General features: G+C 48.3%; 1 pseudogene; it reads left to right on the top strand.

Moving 5' to 3' along the window:
* The first annotated feature begins 201 nt into the window (after positions 1–201).
* Hnrnph1-ps2 (heterogeneous nuclear ribonucleoprotein H1, pseudogene 2) lies at positions 202–24,896 on the top strand (annotated as a pseudogene).

Here is a 24,896-nt window from a genome sequence, read left to right as displayed (position 1 = left end):
GGAAACATCTTGGAGTGGTTGTTGGAACAGAGCTATAGCCACAGCAGCAGGCTGTAAAGGGAAATACCTGGGGAAGGGGGAAGCAGGCAGACTCCCCTCTTCCCTGGGTCCTTTTCAGAATGCTCTTCATCCAGGCAGATGACAGGATCTGGCCCACCCTTGACTTCAAGCAGATTATTGGCTGCCTTGGCCTACCTGAACATGGACCACTTCCAGATTCTAAAGTCCATCTTTCAGGTAGGCAGAGACAACAGCAGCGATAGCACAGATGCCTATCTCCATGGGAGCCATTGAAATTCCTCACCTGTCAGACAACACCCAAGGTGTAATGATCAGATCAGAGTAATTAGCCTTTCTCCTTGCTTAAACTCATAGCAATGCTGTTGATACAGAACAGCTGTACTTGGTAATGAACTATGATGTACTACTTCCATTCACATATACAGTGTGCATAAACAAAGCCAGGGTAACCAACATTTCCATCTTCTGATTCCCCGCTACTTCATGAGGGCCACGGTGGGCTTTTGAGAGCTATGGAAACTGCACCCTGAGTAGGGTTCTACAATCGGATTCTGCAACGTCTTTTCAGCTTTCATCATGAAAGTGGTAAGGTATTTTAACCACCTTGGTTATCATGAGATATCTGACCCAAAACGCAAAATCACAGCCATGAAAGAGAAGACTGATGAATATTGTCTTTATCCATGGTCTGCAATCTACAATGGCAGTTAGGGTGGGGGGGGGGCAGCAGGAAGGAGGGCATGAAAGAGCCAAACAGCATGCACAGAAAGTTCTAGATCTTGATCTAGTCAAGAAGTACACTTGCAAACCATTCCTTGAGATGTACGCCCGAAGGCCTGTGCGCTCTATGCATACAATACCAAGCTATCAACTCAGCTAAGTTCCTCTTTAATTGTTTGTTTTCGACAGGCTGGCCTTGAACTCTCTAAGTTGTTGAGGATGTCATCAACCTTCTGATCCTCCTGCTTCCACCTCCTGAATGGTGAGATTCCAGAAGTGAGTCATCATACCTAGGTCTGCAAGGTGTTGTGGATCAAACCCAGGGCTTTATGAATACTAACTAGGTAAGGACATGACCAACTGACACATACCCTAGTCCTCTGTTTAGCTTTTACTTTAAATTTATTTTATTTACTAGTAGGGTGTGTGTGTGTGTGTGTGTGTGTGTGTGTGTGTGTGTGTGTGTGTGTTATGAGCAGAGGGAGGTATGCACGTCACTGCATGGATCATGCATGTAGAGGTCAGAGGACAACTTTGTGGAGTTGGTTCTCTCCTCCAACTTTATTTGGGCTCCAGATACTGAACTTAGGTTGCTACTTTCGCGTAAAGGTGGCAAGTGCCTTTATCCTCATAGCCACCTCAACAGCCCCTCTATTTAGTTTTACTAGCCACAAGTTTTCTGAAGCGATCCTGCATACTTCTTACATCCTCTATGGTAACATACAAAGTTAGCAATAATAGTAACTACCTCCTTACCAGGTACTCCTTCCTTCAGCCAAGAAGAGTCTAGTGAAACATTGCTTAGCTCGCCTCGGAGGCATGGTAGGCTAACTGATTCAAAACTGATGGGAAAGGACAGCAGTGGCCAAACCATTCATTGTCATGGGAACAGAGCACTTTCTACAGTGAGCAGAGCATGGCCATCTTGTCCCTTCACCTCAGCTCTCCCAGGAAACAGTTTTCTAGTTTCATGAAACAGATGAAGAAACAAAGACTTGAGCATCACACTGAGCTATCCCGAGTCTTGCAGAGAAAGAAATGAGGAAATTGATCTGCATAGTTGATTTACTCTCCTTAACATGTCCATTTTGTGTAGGATGGAAACCTGTAAATGTTTTTACTCTGTAAATCCACAAATCCACACGCTGAAAGGCGTATTCGCTGACAGGGAGACCAGAGACCAGGCAGTCTGACTTCATGATCCAGCATGTGCTGTCCACTGGTATAGATGAGGAAATTGGGTCTCAGACATCTCAGGGATGCAACCGAATAGGCTGTTGAGCAATTGCCTCCATCACTGGCCTGTGAGCAAGTGTTTGGAACATTTTCTTAACTGATGACTGATGTGAGCGAGGTCCATCTTACTGTGGATGCAGATAGCCCTGGGCAGGTAGTCCTGGGATAGATAAGAAAGAAAACTGAGCAGTTCATGGAGAGCAAGGCAGTAATCAGTTTCCCTCTGTGATTCCCACCTCTGCTCCTGCTTGAGTCCCTTCTTTGGTTTTCCTCAGTGACTGGGCTGAGTAGCCTAACAGCCCTTTCTTTCCCACGTTCTTTAGGACCCTGTGTTTATCACAGAAACAGAAAAGCAAATGCAACGGGAGCCTAGGCTGATTCTCGGCCTGGCTGTCATGAAGAGTGCCACAGTGAACATGGGTTATAGGCAGCTCTGTGGGCTTCTTCAGGTTTGTACATGGCAGTGGTGTGGCTAGGTTATGCAGTACCTTTGGTTTGGTTCTTGAGGAACCCCCATACTGATTTTCATTAATGGCTGCACTAGCTTACAACCCCACCATCAGAGAATAAGGGGGTCCACCTGACACGCTCAACAGCTTTTGTTATTATTGTCCTTTTCCATAAACAGTATGTATGTGCGTGCATGTGAGTGTATGTGTGCATGCATGTATGCGTGTATGTACTGATTGTATGTACGTGTCTGTGCACATTCCACACCTCACATGTGGAGGTCAGAGGGCAACTAGTCGGGTCTGTTCTCTCCCTCCATCATATGGGTTCTGGGAACTGAAATCAGAGCCATCAGGCTGGGAAAGAGCCTTTGCCCATGGAGACATCTCTCTGGCCTTTATTTGTTTTCTTAACGACAGAAACCTGACTGAGGTGACATGGAATCTCAACGTAGTTTTAATTTCCATCTCCCTGATAGCAAAAAATGTTGGACATCTTTCACCTTCCTCATGGCTAAGGATGTTGGACATCCGTCACGGTTATTGGCCATTTGTACTTCTTCGAGAACCTTCCATTCGATTAACTCCCCATATATGGATTTGATTTGGTTTTCTGACTTTTAAGTTTTTGAGTTCTTTATGATATGATATGATATGATGTGTGTGTGTGTGTGTGTGTGTGTGTGTGTGTAGCTACAATGAGCTCCTGCTATACATTAGCTGTCTCTTCACTATGCTGTTTCCTTTGCTGAATGGAAGTTTTTAAATTTTACATAAACACCAATCAATCATTGTTGCTATTGCCTGGGTCCTTTTCCAAAAGTCCTCACCCAAGCCATGATCTTAAGGAGATTCCTAACAACTCCAGAGACTCGGGACTTACACTGAGGCACTTGACACAGTTTGAATTGACTTTTTTTTTAACAGAGTGAGATATATGGGTCTAGTCTCATCCTTCTCCATGAGGGAAACCCAGTATTCTGCACAGCACTTGTTAAAGGGGTAGTCCCCTCTGCTGAAAAGCAGGTGTTGAAGCTTTGTGGGTTTCCATGTCATTCCATGGGTCTAATGTCTGATCTTTCTCTCTTTGGGGTAGTATGTTCTTTGTTACCCTGATGTTTTTCCTTTATAAAGTCACATAAGGCAGCTTCTGTTCCTCCCCTCACTCCAGTGTATGTCTGGAGACATTCTCATTTCAGATGCCACATGCAGGCTTCCTCTGTAATCAGGACGGGATTTTAGCTTAGTTATAGCCTCTTTCCATCTCTGGCTTCCTCAGGTGACGGACAGCGATTGTTTTCCCTGGTGCTTACTTTTGTTAGTTTTGTCTTCAGTGTTTTGCTGTCGTGACTGTCGATGCTGATTCCTGCCGTGTCTACTCGATCTTAGCAATGGCCCCTCTCAAACTCTCGGCCTTCCCCTCCCCCCATTACAATAGCCACTTAAACATAGTTGTTTTCTTTGAGCACTTGGCACAGTCTCTATTCACCCTGAAAAGAGTCCTATGATGTGGCTCCCTGAGTGATCTCTTCAAAGGCCAACATGTCTGATAGTTAATGAGGTTGCTATTTTTCACCAGGCTCTGGGCAGAGTGTCAAGAAATCCGTTTCCTATTGTGTTACACACACTGTCACCTGCATTTCAGGTTGCCCTAGAAAAGCCACGAAACAAAGATCAGGAGATTCTTGACTTCTACTCAAGCCCTAGTCTTCTACCCCAGTCATAATAGACTTTGACCAATGAGATAACAGCAAACACGTCACAGGGGGAAGCTGGGGAACGACTTCTATCTTTGGGTCTTTGTTTCCTTCAGCTCAGGGAAGCCCAAGGCTGGCAATAACCCAGGCTGGCTTCCTGGAGGACAATGGATGTGTGACGAGATCATTTCTATTACCTCAGCCGATGTCAGCTGAGTGGGCTGTAGGGCACTAGGCATCTGAAGGAGACATTTAAGGGAGGCCAGACAGAGCCACATGAAGCTAAGCTATACTATGAAGCAATCCACTGTGGCTGTTTGGGTCACTAAGTTTTAAGACAATCCCCCTCCCTAGAAATGCTAAATTTTTGGAAGGGACTCTTTCCCCTCTCCCCCTTTGTCTACCTCCTTTCTTTGCTTCCTGTCCATATTATAACAGTGTGGCCATTTATAAACAGTCCCACAGTTACTTAGACAACCATCGTACTAGGAAGTGGAACTTATGACCATGAGTGAAATCTACCTTTCCTCCCTTAGATTGGTTCTGTCAGGTATTGTGGTTACGGAAGCTAGGGACTCGATATGATTCTTAGTGAGTTCTTCACACAGGATAGGACAAGGTAGTCCTAACGTTCTCGGCAAAAGGGTTGAGGTCCTCCTCTGTCTGGCCTGGAGCACCTCCCTTGGGGGCCTCTTTGGTTCCTCTTTCCAGTGAGTTTCCCTTGCTGGTTGGCTTTGAGCGGAGCCCTGGATGGACTGGACAAGGGCTTGGAAATCTAGGGCTCCCAAGTCCAGCCTTCCTCCACCACAGCCTCGCTAGCACCTCTGCTGGCGTCTGGCTCCTCTAGTCCTTGCGTCTTTCTGAGAAACCATTCAGTTGTCTGCAGCCCCAGAGCATCTGCTCAGTACTTCTCCGGTCCATTGATGGATCTGCTGTAGTTCAGAGCTTCAAACATCTCGGCTCCTGAGTCTGTATTCCTGTTTGTTCTTATTTGGGGGGAACTTGAATTCATTCCGTTTTTATTTTGAGGCAGGGCCTCACTGTGGAGCTCTGACTGTCCTGGAACTCATTATGTGAATCAGGCTGTCCTCATACTCACAGAGATCACCTGCTTCTGCCTCCAGAGTGCTGGGACTGAAGATGGGCATCAGGGGCGGTTGTTTTATTTTATTTTATGCTAACAAGAAGAACAGGGATGTCTTTAGTTGGCTACTATCCCAGTCCCTTCCATCAGAGATCCAAGTGGAAAAACACTCCGGTACTGGGCAGAGCCTCAGCAAACCAGTTCATTAGTATTTTAAATGGAAAAACACTGCTTCGAGGGGCAGACGTTTACCAATAACAAGGGTTCTGAGCTCGTCACTGGACAGTCCGTGTCTCCCATGGAAGGGCTTGGCAGTCTGGTTTTACAGATGTGCTGGGTACAGTTCAAAAAGCGACAAGTGATTTGTTGAAGGAAGCGCAGATAAGACACTGCAGGCTGGGCAGGCAGCAGGAGGGACAGCACTGGACCCTGGCCAGGAAACCTAGAAGTAGGAAAGCGGGTGGGCGTTGGGAGCTCAGTCTGATTCTTTTAAGGCTGTTAAGGTAGAAGTCACACTGCCAAAAACTTGCCACCTTCCCCCCTCCACCATAGGTCTCTGCTCAGAGTCACTTTCTTTTTTTTTTTTTTTTTTTAAGTTTTTTTTTTTTCTGGAGCTGGGGACTGAACCCAGAGCCTTGCACTTGCTAGGCAAGTGCTCTACCACTGAGCTAAATCCCCAACCCCTCAGAGTCACTTTCTTGTAGGGTCCTCTGCCTTCCTATGACTGACTAGCTATAATCTGCCTTACCTGTGCTTGTCTGTCATCAGCCTAGCAAGGAATGACAGACACTCTGGTTGACACATCTAGTTGGAGTACCTGCTGACCCCTGTATTCTACTGGCTCCTGGATAGGATGAGGATACCTGTCTTCTCACTCTCTTGCCTAGAACAGTACTTGGCACACAGCAAAAGTGGTAATGTAAACAAATATGTACATGGGTTACTGTGTGTGTCCACAGTTTTCCATGACTAACACAGATGAGAGCTGGGGTGCTGATGGGGTCCCACTGCTCACAGAGTAAATACCCTACAGACACCTTCCATGGTGGCCCTTTCTCTTCAGGAACTATTTCAGTATCCACAATAGTAACTCCCTCCTGGGATGCCAGGGGGCTATAGAAATGGGAGAGATATACAGTCCTCTTCAGGGGAGTGAATTTTTACCTTCAAGGCCTGCCCACAATATCCCTATGGTCTGCCCACAGGCCTAGCCTGTCCAGAAAGTGCCCTGGAAGCTAGTCTTCCCTTTAATTAATAAGGAGCAGGCTAGGGAGTGGGGTGGGGTCAGGCTCATAAAGTCCCTGAAGGATCTCAGCCTCCTGTTTATTTTCCCCAACAATGTTCCCCTTTCCCCAGAACAGGGTGGGGGCCCAGCCGGCCGCAGGCAGGGAAAAAAGCCTTAACCTCCACTGCCTGCTTCGCTCAGGACGTCGCAAATGACTTGCACTTTTCAATAATTACAAACTTAATGAAAAAATAATCTAACCCCCAAATAGGCCAGGGGCTCATGGCTGGCCCTGGCGGGAGCCCCAGACAGCTTCTAGGGTGAGATGCAAGGAACAGAGGCGCTCCTGGGAGGTGATGGGCAAGTTTTGCCTGGAGACTCCTTCCCAGAACTAGCCTTCACTCCCCACTGCCTTTTGGACTGGGCTTAAATGCCTCAGCCTGTCTCTTAGAGCTAGTTTTGTTCTGCCCTCTATGAAACATCTCCTCCCAACCCCCAAAATAGAGGGAAAAGGGAATAGGTCTGTTGTATGCCGCAGCAAACCAGGAGGTGAGACTCAGGCACAGCTGGGGAAGACAGCATGCGTCCTCAGCCTCTTTTGAGTCTGTCTGAGAATAGTCAACATACCCTGCAGCCCACCCAGGGAAGCAGGTACATGTGCACCCATCCTCCTACCAGAGCTGGATCCCAGCCCCGCCTGTCTCCAACTCCCATGGAGGGCTCTAAAGGGATCTGGTGGTAGGAAAGATGGACCTCTACCTCCCTGACAGAACCGATGTGCACTGCACACCTGTTGCATGCAGGCTGTGTAAGGGCTCCCCATTTCCACGTCTTTTCCTCTCCACCCCAGCCCTGAGTGGTAGGTGGTGGTACTGGTCCGCTTGCAAACGAGAGAAGAGTCCAACATTATGGAGGCTGTAAACTTAAGGCCTAGGATGAAGGCTGGGCAGTGAGAGAGGGTTGAAATGAGCTTTGTGAGTGCCCAAGGGACGCAGTCTTCCATATTTACTTTTGTGTCCTCAGAGCCCAGATGGAACTTGACAGCTGGTTAATAAAATAGTTTGGGTGTAGGTAAGAGTGCACAAAGGTATGTAGTCCTAGAAGAGTTTCCTAGGCATCATCTTGACTTCCCTTCCCTGTTCATAAGCTCTCAGCTTTAAAGTGGATGAGAGCTAACCGGGTTTCAGTAGCCGGGCTGAGAGATAGGACTTGTTTGGAAAACAAGTAGGGAGCCACAGTAGGTCCTCGGTAAAAGGAGTTCCAAGCTAGGAGAGGGATGGCCTTTGTTTGTCTTCATTGATTATAAGAGTTAGCTACCGAAGGTCAGTGAAGAAGGTCAAGCCATCTCTGGATGTTTCTTAGGCTTATTGTGTTTATTTGGCTGGTGGCTGAGAGTACCAGGCTTGGGCTAGCCAGACAGGCTCCCAGCTTGCATGAGGCAAATCCACAAAGTTATGGATCAAGGATCCCAGAACACGGCATCTCCACTAGCCGCTTACAGATTTGGAATGTCACGGAATCCCTGAACAATAGATTCTTTGAAACTTGCAACTCCAGAGTCTCGGAGAAAGTAGGAACTTTATCTTCGACTAGAGGTGAGCATGAAGCATTTATTGAGTGGTTGCTATTCTCCAGGCACTATATACAAACATCAGCTCATTTACTTCCCACCCCGCCAGGACACTCTGAGTTAGCAGCCAGTTAGCAGTTTCCCATGGATGGGAAACTGAGGCATCACAAGGGCATGCAACTACCAAGGTCTCCCTAGCTAGTGGGGTAGGGCTCACAGTGGGCAAGGAGTGGTTTCTGTTTCCTTTTTCGTCATTGTCTTTGAGACAATAGCTTATGTAGTCCAAGCAGGCTTCCAGCTAGCTATGTAACCAGTGATGACTTTGAACTGCTGATCCTTCTGCCTCCACCTCCCCATTTCCAGGATTATAGGCATGATAATACCATACCATGTTTTCTGTTGTGTTGTTCATCAAACCCTGGGCCAATCATAACACTAGGTGCTCTAGTTTGCTTCCTGTTGCTATGATAAAAAAAAACGACTGAAAGTAAGTTGGAGAGGAACGGGTTTATTTGGCTTATACTTCCACAGCACAGTCTATCATTGACGGAGGGCAAGGCAAGAACTCAAGGCAGGAAGCTGGAAGCAGGACCTATGGATGATTACTGCTCACTGGCTTGTTCTTTTGGCTTGCTTACTCGCTCAGCTAGCCTTCTTATATAGCTCAGACCCACCTGCCTAGGAAGGGTGACACCCACAGTGGGCTGGACCCTCTTACATCAATCATTAATCAAGAAAATACATCTCTCTTAGACACAGCCACTGGCCAGTCTGAGAAGCAATACTTCCATCAAAATTCCCTCCTTCTAGGCAGGCATCATGCCAATGAAGCTAACCTCCAGCTTGCTAGGGACTTGAAGCCCACGGTGTCTAGATCCTTGGACTCACCCCAAAGGCAGCAATCCTGAGCCCAGTCTTCTACATGGTGGATGTTGGAACTGAGGTCCGTGGAGGTGAAAGGAGATTTCCCCAAAAGACAGACCGTCAGTGTTCGGAGAGAGAAATTAGAGTGGACAAAGAAAGGGTCAGGTTGGCAGGGGTCTGTTTGTGATCTGTGGCAGAGAACATGTCCATGGTCAGCGGTTCCACCACCTCCATCACTGTTGCTTCTTCCTTCCCCGTCTTGAACCCTCCTCTCAAGCTGTCCTCATCAGGCCGGGGGTCCTATCTATACTGAACACAGATTTTTAGAAGTTGGCACATAGAGCTAGCTTTGTGTAAGCAGGCTTTCCTCAGAGATGCATATTCCATGGGGGCTCAGAGTAACTCCTCTGCTCATCTTAGGCCAAGGAAGATGTCAGATTGGAACTCTGAAGAGATATGTTCACAGAGTTCCGTGCCTGGAGATGGATGACTGATAAGGGATTCTCAGTCCCTCAGCTCCATCCATCACATGGCCTATGCATGATCTCTACAGTTTTTCTTCGTGTGTGTGTGTGTGTGTGTGTGTGTGTGTGTGTGTGTGTTATGTATGTATATATATAATGATATTTTATGTATTTACATTTCAAATGTTATCCCCTTACCCCCCCTTTCCATTTCTCCTCCTCCTTCCCCCTCCCCCTGCTTCTATGAGGATGCTCCCACTCCCATCTGCCCACTCCTACCTCAACACCCTAGCATTCTCCTACACTGGAGAAACGAGCCTTCACAGGACCAAGGGCTTCTCCTCCTCTTGATGCCAGACAATGCCATCTTCTGCTGCACACGCAGCTGAAACCATGAGTCCCTCCATGTGTACTCTTTGGTTGGTGGTTTAGTCCCCTGGAACTCTGGGAGGTCTGGTTGGTTGATACTGTTGTTCTTCCTATAGGGTTGCCATCCCCTTCAGCTCCTTCAGTCCTTTCTCTAACTTTTCCATTGGGATCTCCATGCTCAGTCCAAGGGTTAGCTGCAAGCATCCTCATCTGTATCAGTAAGGCTCTGGCACAGCCTCTCAGGAGACATCCATATCAGGCTCCTGCCAGCAAGCACTTCCTGGCATCAGCAATAGTGACTGGGTTTGGTGGCTGCATATGGGATGGGTCCTCAGGTGGGGCAGTCTCAGGATGACCTTTCCTTCAGTCCCTGCTCCACTCTTTGTCCCTGCATTTCCTCTTGTATTTTGTTCCCCCTTCTTTTTTTTTTTTTTTTTTTTGTTCTTTTTTTTCGGAGCTGGGGACCGAACACAGGGCCTTGCGCTTCCTAGGCAAGCGCTCTACCACTGAGCTAAATCCCCAACCCCTTTGTTCCCCCTTCTAAGAAGGACTGAAGAATCCACATTTTAGTCTTCCTTCTTCTTGAGTTTCATATGGTCTGTGAATTGTTCCTTCGGTATTCCAAGCTTTTGGGCTAATATCCACTTATCAGTGAAGTGAGTGCATACCATGTATGTTCTCTTGTAACTGGGTTACTTCACTCAGGATGATATTTTCTAGTTCCATTCATTTGCCTAAGAATTTCATGTAGTCATTGTTTTTAATAGCTGAGTAGTACTCCATTGTGTAGATGTACCACATTTTCTCTATCCATTCCTCTGTTGAAGGACATCTGGGTTCTTTCCAGCGTCTGGCTATTATAAATAAGGCTGCCATGAACATAGTGGAGCATGTGTCTTTGTTTTATGTTGGAGCATCTTTTGGGTATATGCCCAGGAGCGGTATAGTTAATCCCTGAGCACAACAGCCAGTGGTAGATGGAGCCCTAAGGGGCTAGCCCCAGACTGAAAGCAGAAACATGTGGAAAAGACACCAATCTGTACAAAGTGATGGTTCTCAACAGAGTCCAGAGCTGTGCTTTCTAGATCATTCTAGAGTGTTCCCAAGGTCTAACTCTTATGAATGCTGGAATATCATCTGTCCTGCTCACTCCAAGGGTTTCCCCAATTCCACACAGCAGGTAATGCACTGTTGCACTGAGAGGAGTACAAAATATTAATGCCAAAAACTCATTCACAAATAAAAATACCCAAATTTCAGTTAATTATGAATTCAACCCACATTATGCACTTTCCCTTTTGTCTTGGGTTTTAATGTGGATTATATTTTTAAGTATTGAAATATTTATCTTAATGACTGAAAACCTTTAAAGATTTATTTTTGATTATGTCTCCACCTGTCCTGTGTGTGTGTGTGTGTGTGTTGAGTGTGTTGAGTGTGAGTGTATGTGAGAGTGTGTATAAGTATGTACACGTATCTCTGTGTGTGTGTGTGTGTGTGTGTGTGTGTGTGTGTGTGTGTGTGTGTTGTGTCCAAGAAGGCTGGAGGTGTTGGATGTCCTGGGGTTTGGGTTACAGGTGGTTATAAGCTACTTGACACTGGTGCTGGAAATTGAACTCCAGTTCTCTGCAAGATCAGTACATGCTTTTACTGCTCAGCCATCCCTCCAGCTCATGATGGAGATTTCTGATGCACTTAAATTTTACACTCAAATGCCTCATTGTCATTAGCACTGCCCTACTCCTGTATCAGGCTATACTGCAGATAAATAGAAGTCCCCAGGGGTCCTACATGACTGAAGGGAATAAAGGGGGTTCCCAGATCAAAAGGACAAGACGACTGAGGCTAACAAAGGCAGTGGAAGGGCCTAGATTCCAAGGTTACCACCCTATCTCAAGGCATATGGATAGGTTAGAGACTGTCCTGGGGGTAGGGCTAGGTACCCAGACCTTCTGTCCCCAGCATCTGAGGCATTGTCTTATTATCCAGTGTGAAATTTTCCATCATTTTTCTGCACACTCCAAGTAAAAGCCAAGCCTTCTCCATGGCCCATGCCCTGGGAGGCCTGATCTGCCTGCTATACCCTTGACCAGCTGGCATCGCTCTTGCCACAATGGCCTCTTCCCATTTCCTCAAAGTGCCCATCTCTTTCCACCCCAGGGCTCTTGCACACGCAGATCCCTGTGCCTGGAACTTCTTCCATCTTGTTTTTAAATCTCTCTCTCTCTCTCTCTCTCTCTCTCTCTCTCTCTCTCTCTCTCTCTCTCCTGAATGCTCTCCCCTTCCTGGTCCTCTCTCAAAGAGTTCCTGCTCCTATCCCTCCTCCCCTTTTCCTTTGAGAGGGCACTACCCCCCCCCCCCCCCCGGTATCCCTCCTCCCTGGTGCATCAAGTTTCTGCAGGATTAGGCACATCCTCTCACATTCAGGCTAAACATGGCAGCCCTCTGCTACATATGAGCTGGGGTCCTCAGACAAGCCAGTGTATACCTTTGGTTGGTGACTCAGTCTCTGGGAGCTCCCAGAGGTCCAGGTTAGTTGACATTGTTGGTCTCCCTGCGGGGTTGCCATCTCCTTGAGGGCCTTCAATCCTTTCCCTAACTTCCACAGGGGTCTGGCTCAGCTGTCAAAGGCTAAGCTCACAACCTGTTCTGCACTCCACCATCATGCTGCCCTCCACACACAAGAGATCAACTTTTTCATGACCTTTGAGAGGGAGGAAGGGAACCCTGTCCGGGCAGCCAGGTCAGCTTCGTTAGCCTTAGGCACCTGCAGGGTGACAGGTGTCACAGTCAGATGGCCCTCACAGTGAGAAGATCCCTACATACCCCAGTCACCAGCACGGATCACCCTTGGGGGGTAACACATCCTTCAGCAGTTCTAGGGCAATTCCCAGGCAGGAACCACCTACAACCATAGTTCCATAGTTGGCGTGGGTTTCAGGGGAGGGGATCCTGAAGATCCCAGCACCCCCTCCAACTCTACCATCATTCATGCAGCCGCATCTCCTGGTGGGCACTGCCCTCTTCTTAGACATCTAACTGCATATAGTATCCAGGTTGCCTCTCGTCATTCCAATACCGAGGCTCGGTGCACTGGGGAGTATGCTGAAGAACTCTATAGCTGGGTGCTAACCTCAACATGGGATCTCAGGTTCCTACTTTGGACTCTTCTAAGAGCACTTTCCTTAGCCCACCTTAGCTCAGAGTCCCAGAAGCCACTCTTTCTGCTGTTATGGAACCTATAGACCAGTGAGATCTAGATACCTAGAAAGATGTACAGAGAATGTGGCTCTGAGAAGTGACTTGAAGCAGGGGAAGGCCACCTGGGAAGACACAGACGTTGAGTTCAGCCTCAGTGGATGACAGATAATGAGAATGTTCCAGAAGGTAGAGCAGGGGTGATTCTAAATGGTGAAAACACAGATTTAAAGACAGCCTGAAAGAGCGAGACACATTAGGAATGGGCGTGGTCTGCTAGGACAGGATGAGGTGGGGAGGATAGAAGTGCCCAGCTCCATTTCTCTCTCCCCTTAGCATATTCTGAATGAATGAATAAATGAATGAATTTCTACAAATGAGGGCAGGTAGGGAAACCAGAGGAAGGCCAGGGTGACTGGCCAGGTGAGAAAGGACGAGCCTAACCACAGAGGAGCCATGGAGATGGAGGAAGAGGAGGAAGGAGTAGGGGGGGAGGAGAAAAAGAATATACCCCAGAGGGTTCAAGACCCAGAGCTTCCCTGGTACATCTCAAAATCTAAGTTGAACCATGCATGGTACCACATCCCTTGCCCTGCAGCTTTTTTCCCTTGTCATCCCTTGTCCTGCTTAAACTGTGTCACTGGGAAGCTTGTCTGGCCACTGCTCCTTTCCCTTTCCCACTGACAGCGGCCTCTTCCCTCTTGTCTCCCTTGAGCTGGTGATTTCCCTTCAGAGTCCGTGTTCAAACCCAGCACACTACAACTCTTGAGTGTGTGTCTGGGGAAGACCCCTCCCCCCCCGTGCACTGGAGCTGGCTATGACAGGCTGAGCACAGGGCCACATCCTCAACACAGGTAGAGGCTCTCCCCAGCTGCCCACTCCCTCGCCCTCTCAAGGCAGCATGTGGTTGGAACTGGGGCTTAAAGTCTGGGTAATTGGAAACAGAGCAGCATCACTGAGGACAGTTCCTAAATGCTCAGAGAAGACAGCACAGTTCTTCATCGTGGGGCTTGAAAGCCCTTCATTAAAGTTGCCATCTGAACAAAGGCTCTGATGTAAGAGTTTGGACCCCACTGGAGCAGAGGATCCAGGGAACCAAGCTGCCCCAGTGTGCAACACAGAAGTCCTCAAGCCCTTGGGGAAGAAATCTTTCAGGCCCTCAGGAGGGAAGTCAAATGCCCTGCAGGCAGCATTCATTAGCCTTGTACCAGCTGACTCTCCTGTTTGCAGAGAGAGCTGGCCTTCATACAGGAGACCCACTGGATGGGAAGGTTCCTACTAGAGCTCCAGGGACACCAGGCTCCATGAGGATCCCATGTGTTGTTGGGGTGGACTTTGTCTCTATTTCTCTGCTCAGCACCCTTCAGAATAGGCTTCATTCTGAGTCTCTAAGGAAGACAGATTGGCTTCACGAGGATGCAGCCACCACAATGAAGCAGTATTACACCCTGAGGAATTGCCCTCAGGTTATACTGTCCATGAGCAGGGAGGGATGCCACAATCAGAATCCAGTCTCTGAGGCGGGGCTGGATTGGAGGGCAGGATGCCATCAAGCCTCCCATGAAGGCACATCTGCTTGTCAGCCCTTGTGTTAGCCATTACAGACAAGGCTTGAGCCCCAGAAATACAAAGCCACTCTTACCATAAGGAAGAGGCGAAGGCAAGCATCCAGCCCAAGCCTGCCTGGCATTACAGCTCAGTCTATAAGGGCTCTGCCATCCTGCCTGCCAGGCCACATCTGTTTGAACTTGGGGCATGGCACTGGGTAATTAGAAGGATGACATTGCCAAGGGGCCTTCCCTGACACCCTCTCTGACAGCCGGACACTCAGTGGCATTGGCTTGAATTAAAGACGCACTCAGAGCAGACACATTTTGGGGCTATCTGAGGAGACAGTTAACTGGGGGTTGAGGGGAGCAGCCAACTTGGCTATGGAGGACTTCCAAGCAAACAGAGCCTGGAGAAGGAAAACACTCCATCCTCCCCAGGCTTTGTACGGCTACTCTGAAACCGTAAGTAATTTTCTTCATTATGCACAATGGCAGGGGCCTTTCTATGTCTTCCGTGTGCTTTAACCTTAGTCTTTTCAACAACCCCAGGAAGCTGGTGCCACTATTGATCCCCATGACTGGGTTCACGTAGCCTCTACTTTGTTCAGAGTTCAGTAAACTCTGTGTCAGTCAACTTTCCAATGCTGTGACAAAATGCCAGAAACAATCAACTTGAAATGCAGAAATGCTTATTCTGACTTATAGTTTCAGCCCTTGTTAGTTTGTGCTTATGGTTGATAGTGTCGTGTATGGATGCATAAAGAGAAGGGCGAATATAGAAGTAGAAAGATGGATGTGTAGGCGCAAGGATGGATGCATAGGTGGAAGGTGGATGAATAGGTAGGATATTTGCTGGACACAGTTTGCCTACATGGTTAACTGGATGGTTGGATGGTAACTTGGTAGATGGTTAGGAGGAAGGATGGATATGTGGATAGGTGGGAGATAGGTTTGGGAGTTGGTAGGTGAACAGCCAAGTGGGTGGAGAGGCAGGAGGGCGAGTTGGTAGCAAGCTTGAGGGTGGGTAGAATGGTACTCGGAGAAACACAGATGATTGCCTTTGGCCTCTTGGCCACCTCTTCCCAGCTGCTTTCTCCAGTGGAAAAATTGAAAATCATGGGCCCTGGGAAGACATTCCCCTGTGTGGTCTGTTAATAGAGGCCCAGAAAGGCCAGCCGAGGTTGTCAGCTCACCCCATACCAAGACCCTGTCATTAGCCACATTCCCCCCTACCCTACCCTAGAGTGGAAGAATGAGCTGGTGGCCAGTGAGGGGCTGGGCCCAGCCAGGCCCCTCATTAAGCCTTATTAAGACCACAGAGGGAGAGAAGATCAGGAGGGGAGCTTTCTCCAAAGGTCAGCAGTTGGAAAAAGAAGGTTCAACCATGCTCCGGGGAGGTCACATGCCCTTGGCACTCTTTCAGGGAATGTGGATGTTGCCTGGCCCATTCTGAGCCACCCTCGCCTTGCAAGCTGGGAAACTAAAGCTGGCAGAAGAGAGAAGAGGGGTCCACACAGAAGCCAGAACAGAGACAACCCTGTCTCTAGTCTCCTTGACTCAAACATTAGTCTTATCTTTCTGAGATTTACAGCAACGGGGAGAAGGGGAGGGAAAGGAATCTACATGGGTGGACTTCATGAAGCCATTGGGTCTCCTGTGTGCTATTGTAGTCTGGGTTCGGGGGGGTCAGCATCATACCAGAAGATGAACTGGAATGTATTTTTCTCCTCTTCTCGTTTCTGGGTGACATCATTTAAAGAAACACCCATTAAGCAGCTGTCTCTGGCAGAAACCTAATCTGGGTGCTAGGAATATGGCATAGAGTGGCCAAAGTCCCCAGCCTCACAGGGTTTACCTTTCAGAAGAGTTACAACAGATGCAGACATAAATGAGAGATAGTGAATAAAAGAAATAATGGCAGTGACAGAGGGTCATTTTTTTAAAGAGATGGCCCAAGAAAGGCATCTCTGAGAAGGCGATCACTAAATGCTCTCCCTTTTACTAGAACTTGCTCATGGCCTCTCTCCATCCATGTCTGATCCCATGACCTGTTCTTGCTACCTAGATGGGAGCAGATCTGGGTTCTGCAGACCTGGACAAGCCTCCTCCCTGGTCTTTTGCCTTCCTCTTGACTGCTGAATGCAAAGATATGGCCCCGGGATAGAATAGCCACAGTGGAGGGGAGCCTGGGTCCCTGCGTTATCAACAGGAGGAGGACCACTCCTGACCAGCTCATCTACTACACACTGAGAAATGCACTCCATGACTGCTTGAGCCTGTAAACATCTCGGGGACTTTTGTCATTTACATTCTCTTGTGGTGCTTGAAAGACATGTGACAAACTGAGTCAGGACAGAGCTGAACTCAGCATGTTGGAGAGATGTAAAGGTTGGGATCACGGTCAACAAAGAATAGAGCAAACGACAACAAAACGCAATGGTGTAAGAGGCAGAGAAGGTGAGATGGAGGAGGTCACAGTCAACCATCTTGATTTTGGAGAAAGGTCAGTGGAGGGGGAGGGGACACAGGCAGGGTAAAAAGGGAGGAATACTACTTGATTCCTACTTTAGAAAGACCCTTCTCTGCTGGGGGTCTGAACTGGAGAGATGCAAGTGTGTCAAGAAGCATGGCTGACACAGCATGCAGCACCACAGTGGGGAGCAACAGGGAGAGGGAAAGAATGCATTCTGGGTCAGCATCAGGAGCTGGGCTGGTGAGCAGCTTGCAGAGGGCAAGGGGAACTACATATCTCATAGGCCACAAGACACACTAGCACCTAAGCCAGTGTATACTAACGGAAACTTCTGAGGTATCCTTCTAGCTCCTAGCCTCTCTTCCCAAAGGCACCGTCCCCACCCACCAAACACACTGTGGTTGTCTGGCAATGTAAGCTTATCTGAGGACCTTGCCTCACTAGCTGACTGGGCCAGACTTGGGCTCTTGACGGATCAAATCATTCTAGCTGGCAGAAGACAGAGCTTGCTTCATTCCCATGGGAAGAGAGCTAAGCCTCAGAGCTCTTTCTTATCAATGAAAACCCAAGAAGGATGGGAAGAATGTGTTCTTCAGTGGATCTATTATTCATTTACCCCATAGGAACACACAGATGGAGTCAACCTCCTTTATCCATAGCAAGAATTCATTAAATACAAGTCTACTGCCCCACTCCCCTATCACACCTCTGTGTCCTACAAGCTCCAGAAACCCTTCCACACTTTACAAGATCTTCTGAGTGTCTCAGCCACCCCAGCCTAAATTTCTGCTTACTGTGTCACTTTTCCTGGGGACATGTAAACACAGCTCTTCTCCCCAGATAGGACACTGACAGTGAACTGAACAAGCAATTCCCCTCAATCCTAGCTTACCAAATCATTGAGTTTATTGGGCTACTTATAGAGTGAGGATGAAAGGTATTTATAGAAGTATGGTGACTTACAGACTGCTGTCACTGAAAAGTTCACCCATGACAACTGCATTCCTGGAACCCCACCAGGCCATTCACTGGTCAGACTCTCTCCTCTCCCCAGCAACAATTGCAGTCTTTATAAACTTAGGGAAGTCTTGTGGGAATCTTGTAAATTTCAGGAGCTTCCTGAGACTTATGAGCTCATGGACTTCCTGAGACTTGTAAGTTCGCTGACTGAGTCTTAGCATCCTTTCGTGGAGGAGTATTTCAACTAGAATGAATGGTTAGGCAGCACCAGAAAGTCACTATGTAAGAAACCACAGCCCCTTACCCACCTCCTTCTCACTGTCCTTTCTGTGAAGCAAGGCTCACTTTGCACTGAGTGTCCGTCCTGAGAAGGGCCTTGCTTCAGCTTAGAAAGAAGAACCAGTCCAGAGAGGAACCCCTACCTCTGTGCCCACCATGCCAGATGCACATTTGTCTCTAGGCTACAGAAGTTTCCCAGTTGCCAGGGTCCTTCTGTAGATGCCAGGAGATGCTCCCCCAACCGCAAAGGGGCCAGAGCCTGCCTTCCTTCGTGATTCCAACATCTGTAACGCTTTCCCTGCATCCCAGAGCCCTCCCCTCCAAACTCCTCCTGCTTCATTGCTAGAGTCCACACAACATGAAAAAATTCAGCTGTCTCCATCATTTTCCATATTTGCTGACAGCCGCCTTCCACATGCCTGAGGGACACCATACGTCCTGTGTACCCCTTCCATTCCAAAGCAACTACCTCAAATGAGGTCCAGTTGTTGAAAAGCTTTGGTACTGGGGCCTCCACAGCCCTGTCCCCTGGATGTCCTGCCTGAATGGTTGGAGGTTGACTCATGCCTCAGCAGACACAGGGCTCAGGGTAGGACCTTACTAAGCCTGGATCCAATCTTAGTACTATCCCTCATGAGTGGGAGGCCTCTGTGTTTTCCCTGTGCCATCCAGAAAAGGCAAGGACATCCATCCCAGAGCACATGGATTTGGATCCACACGCCAGCTCTGCTGCTGTGACTCCCTTAAGCTCTCTGGGCCTCAGTTTCTCGTTTGCGAAGTGGCAGAAACGATAAAAGCAACAGCAGCACTGTGACCAGGAGTCAAGAACACTGTGACAATGAGAGCACTTGGCTCCCATCAAGTCCTGTTGTGTGCCAAGCACTGAGCCAGGTCCCTCCCTGCAGCCCTTTAAAGGTAGGGAATGACAAAGGCCAAGAGGTCAGGGATCTCCCCCAAGGACAAGAAAGGGGCAGTGTGGGAGCAGAACCAAGTGCAAATATCCCAAGTCCAGTGCTTAGAGTGCGTCTGCTTGCCCTGGTCATTTCACATCCTCTCTTGGTCCTGAATGCAGGTATCAGAGACTTGCAGCCTTGCAGTGCCGCAGTCCCACTGTTCAGGTGATGGACATCAGGAGGGGAGGAGGGCATCACCAGTCACAGCTAAGATGAATCCTGAATAAGAAGTCCCAGGGTGTAAGGAGATGAGCTGTCTCCCTGAGCGCCAGTCTTGAAGGCTAGTTTGTTTGTTTCTTCATTCATCTGCACCAAACTGACTTTCTGCTAAAAGGGAGAACAAAGTAAGTCGGTTTCTAAGAGAAAATTCCAATGCATGTCCTACAAATTAAATTAGCCCACATGGAGCTCGATCCAAGTAGCCGTATCATCTGAGAATAGTTATGTTCGTAGTGATAAAGAGCGCTAATATTTGCATCACCCTTGATCCATTGAAGTCCTATTTCTGGGCCTTGCACCCTGAGCGGTAAAACTTTGTCCTTTGCATGGGCATTTGTGGGAGGTATGATTTATTCCCATCTTACAGCTGAGGAGGTTGACACAAGAGGTTAAATGTTCTGTAAGAATAGAAAGTGCGGTCTGGACCCAGACCCCGGATCGTTGGGTCTGTAGATGGGCCTTCATGTGACTCCCCGGGAAGCTGCTGACCTTCAGAGGAACAGCCATGACCCTCCAGAGTGTCTTTCGTCCTAGGAGTGCTGCAACAGGCTGCTGCTTAGCACAGGTCGCAGCCGAGCCACTCAGTCACCGTGACAACTCTGGGAAGTCGTTTGCCTCCTCTATGTTAAGATAGAGTACACAGTACTCTCTGGGATTCTGCCTGGGCAAGGAAGCAGTGAGGAGCCTGCAAAAGTCACATCCGCTGAATTAGTTTACTTCTCTGACCGCGACCCCAGCGCCGTGGGAAGTGAAGCGTGATGGCGGGTGCTCAACAGATTTCTCACTGGTGGCAAAGGGAAGCCTAAACAAAATGGAAGGGGATGGAAAATGACTCTTACAACACACGATGATGGGTTTCTATGGGAATGGGAAAGTGGGTAAAATCTGTGCTGTCAGTTTCCTGACTGTACAAAGCTCTGATCTGGGAGTAGAACTACCAAAGCTTATCTGGGGGAGAGACAAGCCTGCCCACCCTATGTTTCAGAACACATCTTGCTTTTAGAAAGTTGAGGCATGTGTGAGCAGAGAAAGGAGGGTGCTTACAACGGAGGAGCCAGGCCCCCAGTCGCACCGTCAAGATCACGGTCTGGAAAGCTGTGATGGTGCATGAGTGTTACCCCAGCACCCAGGGGACTTTGGAGACAGAGGCATGAGTTCAAGATCACCCTCAGCTACCTAATGAGGATTATGACTAGCCTGGGCTACATTGGTCTCAAATAAAACAAGAGAAATAGTGAATAGGAGAATGAGAAGGGAGGAACAAGGAGAAAGGGAAGGAACATCAAAAGAGAAAATGAGATAATGGCCTGGTAGAGAAAAGGTTCGTGACATTTTCGTGTGTTTGTTTGAAGTGCTGGGGAATGAACCAGGCAGGGCCTTGTGCGTCCTGGGTAAATGCTCCACCACTGAGCCACACCACCAGCATCCAATGGCACTTGTCGAGAGGACGGGGATATGAACACCCTTCACTGTTCTCAGAATCCTGACGTCATCTGAACCCTGCCTGTTCACCTGTCCCATCTGGAGGACTTTCCATTGCAGGTCCAGGACGGTGTGTGAAGTCTGTATCTCTGGCTTGGGACGCGGTAGTCTGCTGAAGGTAGACATCCTGAGAACTGGGTTCGAGGTAGCCTCCCATTCTGATCCCTGCCCCTGTACACTTCCTGGCACTCTGTTCCTATTTTACAGATGAGAAGTGTGAGGGGCCAAACGGTGAGGAAATCAGGACCTTCCTGCTTCCCGTGAGAAGCCCATCTCCTTCTCCACTCTGCAGTCTCCTTCTCAGCCCCTGCCCGCATCACCCCAGCCCTCTCCTCCCTGCCGGGGAGATTCCTTCCTATGCTTTCTCCCTAAGTTCCAAGTGCCCTCCCTGTTCCTCATTAACAAGACTTTGGGTATTTTTGTCTCTCTGAGTACTGTATTCTAGTGCCAGCAAATAACTTTAAATAGAAAAAATATGCCCAAAATTAGACTGGAAAACAGGAAATAAGTAGAAAGGGATTGAGCTGAACGTCAGCCTGCTCCCTGGGCAGAGAGGCGAATACAATTAACCACCTCTGAGCACCTGGCTTTCAATCAGGAGCGATGGGGAGTGGACACACCATCCAGGGACCGTGGGATAGGCCCGTGTGGCTGACGGACTAGAGGAAAGGCAGAGGAAGATGGAGTTCGGAAGGCTTCTTGGAGCCTGTCCTGGAGGGCCTTTAGCCAAGGGCATTAAGGCTGGGGAGTTGAGAAGGTCACACTTCAGCTGTGGAGATCACTGTTGTGTCTACCTCCTGGAGTACCACGTGATGCTGTAGAAACGGTGTGTGCCCTGCTTAGATCATCTAAGTGTCCACTGCTGTGTGGAGTTACGAGTTCACTCATTGCTCGGACTTGGAGACACTGTGGAGAGTTAAGGGACGCTCACTCCCGATTGACCGTTCCCAATCAAGACCTACTTCAAAGCATGCCCTTAGGTGGCATTTTCCTGTAAATACAACTATAAGAGAATCTCTTTACCTTTTCCCCACTCCCAGTTTGGCTGTTCACAGCAGCGGTGTGACTTTCTAAAGGCCTAACTCAGACCACAGGATTTCCAACTCCAAAGCCTTCCCTCACTCCCCAGTCTCAGCACTAGGCTAAGCCCCCCATACAGCCTTCATGGGGGCTTCCAAATTCCATCTTCCTGTGATGTTTCTTCTTGGTTCTCAGTTTGACCAGGTCTGGAATCAACTAAGAAACGTGCCTCTGGGTGACTCTGTAAGGGTGTTTCCCAGGATGGTTAATTAACTAAGGATGAAGACCCTTTCCTGAATGGGCATCACCTTCCACCTCTAGCTCGTATTCTAAAAGGTCCCATGGAGAAGCTGTTGCATTTGCCTGCCTGCTTCTGCTTCCTGCTGGGGAGTGCATATACACTGTCGCTGCCTCTGACACTGCTGTCCTTTGTTGACATCGGAATACAGCTCTGTCTGCTTTTCAGCATGATGGAAGACCAGTGGCTCTCCAAGAATCCTTCTGGCCTTTAGCACCGGATGGGGACTGCTGAGGCTTGCAGCCTTGTAGACTGAGTAGCTGCCAGGCTTTCAGCTTTTCCCATGGGGAGAACCATTGTTGGCTTTCCCAAGCTGCATAACTTGACTTTTGATACTTTATGGGTTCTTTATTCTATCTCCCTTCCCCACCCCTATTCTAACCTCCACCGCCTAACACTAGGTAGGAGAGAAAGAAGATTAAAGAGGAAAGGGGGCGTCAGTATAATTAGACTGCTTCCTGCTGGTTATGGGTTTGAGCCCCTTGGGCAAGTTTGATCTTCGCAGTCAGGATTTCTTCTTCTCATCTCTTTGCACACAACCACTTGACAGACTGAAACAATGGCAACCAGCAAGAGCAGCAATAGCCACAGCCCCTCTGGGGCTGTAGCCTTTATACGTCCTCTCAGGAGTCCCCCAGCACTCCAAATGGCATACACTTGCAGGACCTATGTGCAGCTGGCAAAATCACGATCGTGCTGGAACACGAGGCAAATCACAGGCAGCTGCTGAGGACAATCTAAAGCAGCCCCACATCCATCCCACACCTGGGACCAGAACGAAAACATATCCCTCTAACATTTATGTGTTTTAAAAAAAAAACAAAGTTCTCACTACAACACCACACTGTAAAAATCAACCGAATACCCCCCCTTTAATACAGATTGCATTTTTTCCTATATAGAGGACTCGTCAACTTCTCTTCAACCTTGTTTGCATTATGTACTTCTACTTCCGTGGTCATCATCCTCTTCCAGATTCCCCTTCACTGGCAGCCAGGTGAGGGGAGGTGGTTAGTCTTATTGTTCTATAATAATTTGCCTATTATATGTCCCTATACATCATCCCTTTCATGCCCACGGCTACCTCCTTCCTGCCCAACCCCAGCACTCCCACGACACATGGGGGCTATGTCTCGAAACATGCACAGCTTCTTGGAGAAAATGCACAGGTGTTTTCTATGTGTGTAATTTGCATTTGCAGATATGCTTGGTGGTAAAGGACCTAGACTCCACCCAGCCCTGTTCAGCTGATAAAAGGGAGCGGGTGTTTGTTTTCTGACTGAAAAATCCAAAACGAGGTTCAAGGGATTCATTTCATCCACACCAGAGAAGGCAGACTGGTGAGACTTCTGTTGAATGTGAAACAGACAATGAAATCAAATTAGTCTTGGAAAAAGACAGAGAGGAACTATGGGGCACAGATAATGTTGAAGTATTCATGTCAAACAACATTGAAATGGATTAGGTGTTGAAGCATACAGGTCCAAATAGTCATGGTCAATGATCCTTTGTACAGCTTAGAGGATTCTTCTACAGATATAACAAGGAAGAAATTGTTCAGGGTTGGAAATTGTGCCAAGCAGAATAACACTGCTGGCAGACTTCCAGCAGATGAACACAGAGGACCCTTCCTGATACTTGGTTCACTGAAAGGGCTCTAAAAGCACAGGGAAAGAATATGGCATTGGTACATTGAAATATTTAAGAGCAGTAGAGCTGAAGTTAGAACTCACTGTTGCCACCACAAAAACGTATGGCCCTGCAGCAGCCAGGTCCCTATGACAGACCTGGGGATGGCAGAGATCTAGCAACAGAATTGGCAGAGCAGAGTTGCCGGCTTTAAGAGATGAGGTGTGGTGTTTGTGGTGAAGTTACAGAGGCTATGTACATTATAGCTACCATGATAGCTATGGATTTGGTTCAGACAGATTGCGTGATGGTTTGCATATGCTTGGCCCAGGGAGTGGCACTATTAGAAGGTGTGGCCTTGTTGGAGGAAGTGTGTCACTGTGGGGGTGGGCTTGGAGACCCTCTTCCTAGCTGCCTGAGGATGCTCAGTCTGTTCGTGGCTGCCTTCAATGGAAGACGTAGAACTTGGCTCCTCCTGCACCATGCCTGCCTGGATGCTGCCATGCTCCCGCCTTGATGATAATGGACTGCACCTCTGAACCTGTGAGCCAGCCCCAATTAAATGCTGTCCTTTATAAGACTTGCATTGGTCATGGTGTCTATTCACAGCAGCAAGACTCTAACTGAGACAGAAGTGAAAGAGACATCATCAGTTATTGTTTTTCAGGAATGTCTGACCACAAATACAAGGTGGAGGCTCAACTTTCCAGAGCACAGCACTGCACACTATGCACACACTGCCTTACAGAGCTACTGAGAAGGACATATATTTTCACCACCCAACCCTGTGACAGTACGCACATCCTGAGTTTAGACCTGACGGCAGGGTCACTGGTGGAGCTCCCGTTGAGTCTGCAAACTGAAGATGCTGTTGCGGCTATGTTAAAAGGCAGAGAAAACACACAGCACAGGTATGTAGAACTCTCCTTGAATTCTACAGCAGGAGTAAGTGGTGGTCCTTAGAGTAGCCGGATGCTAGGTCACATGGGTTTGCCAAAGGAGTCCCATTCTGGTGGTCCAGCCAGCCAGCAGCTGGATGGTGGTTATGGAGGTTGCTAAGGGGCAAGAGGGACATCGGTAAATATGACCAAGTTTTATAGAGAGACTCCAGTGATTTTCATTTAAACATTACATAA

The sequence above is a fragment of the Rattus norvegicus genome, chromosome 3 (assembly GCF_036323735.1).
Source record: "Rattus norvegicus strain BN/NHsdMcwi chromosome 3, GRCr8, whole genome shotgun sequence".
Lineage (NCBI taxonomy): Eukaryota > Metazoa > Chordata > Mammalia > Rodentia > Muridae > Rattus > Rattus norvegicus.
Note: the sequence above shows the minus strand (reverse complement) of the source record. Positions and strands in the feature narration are given on the sequence as shown.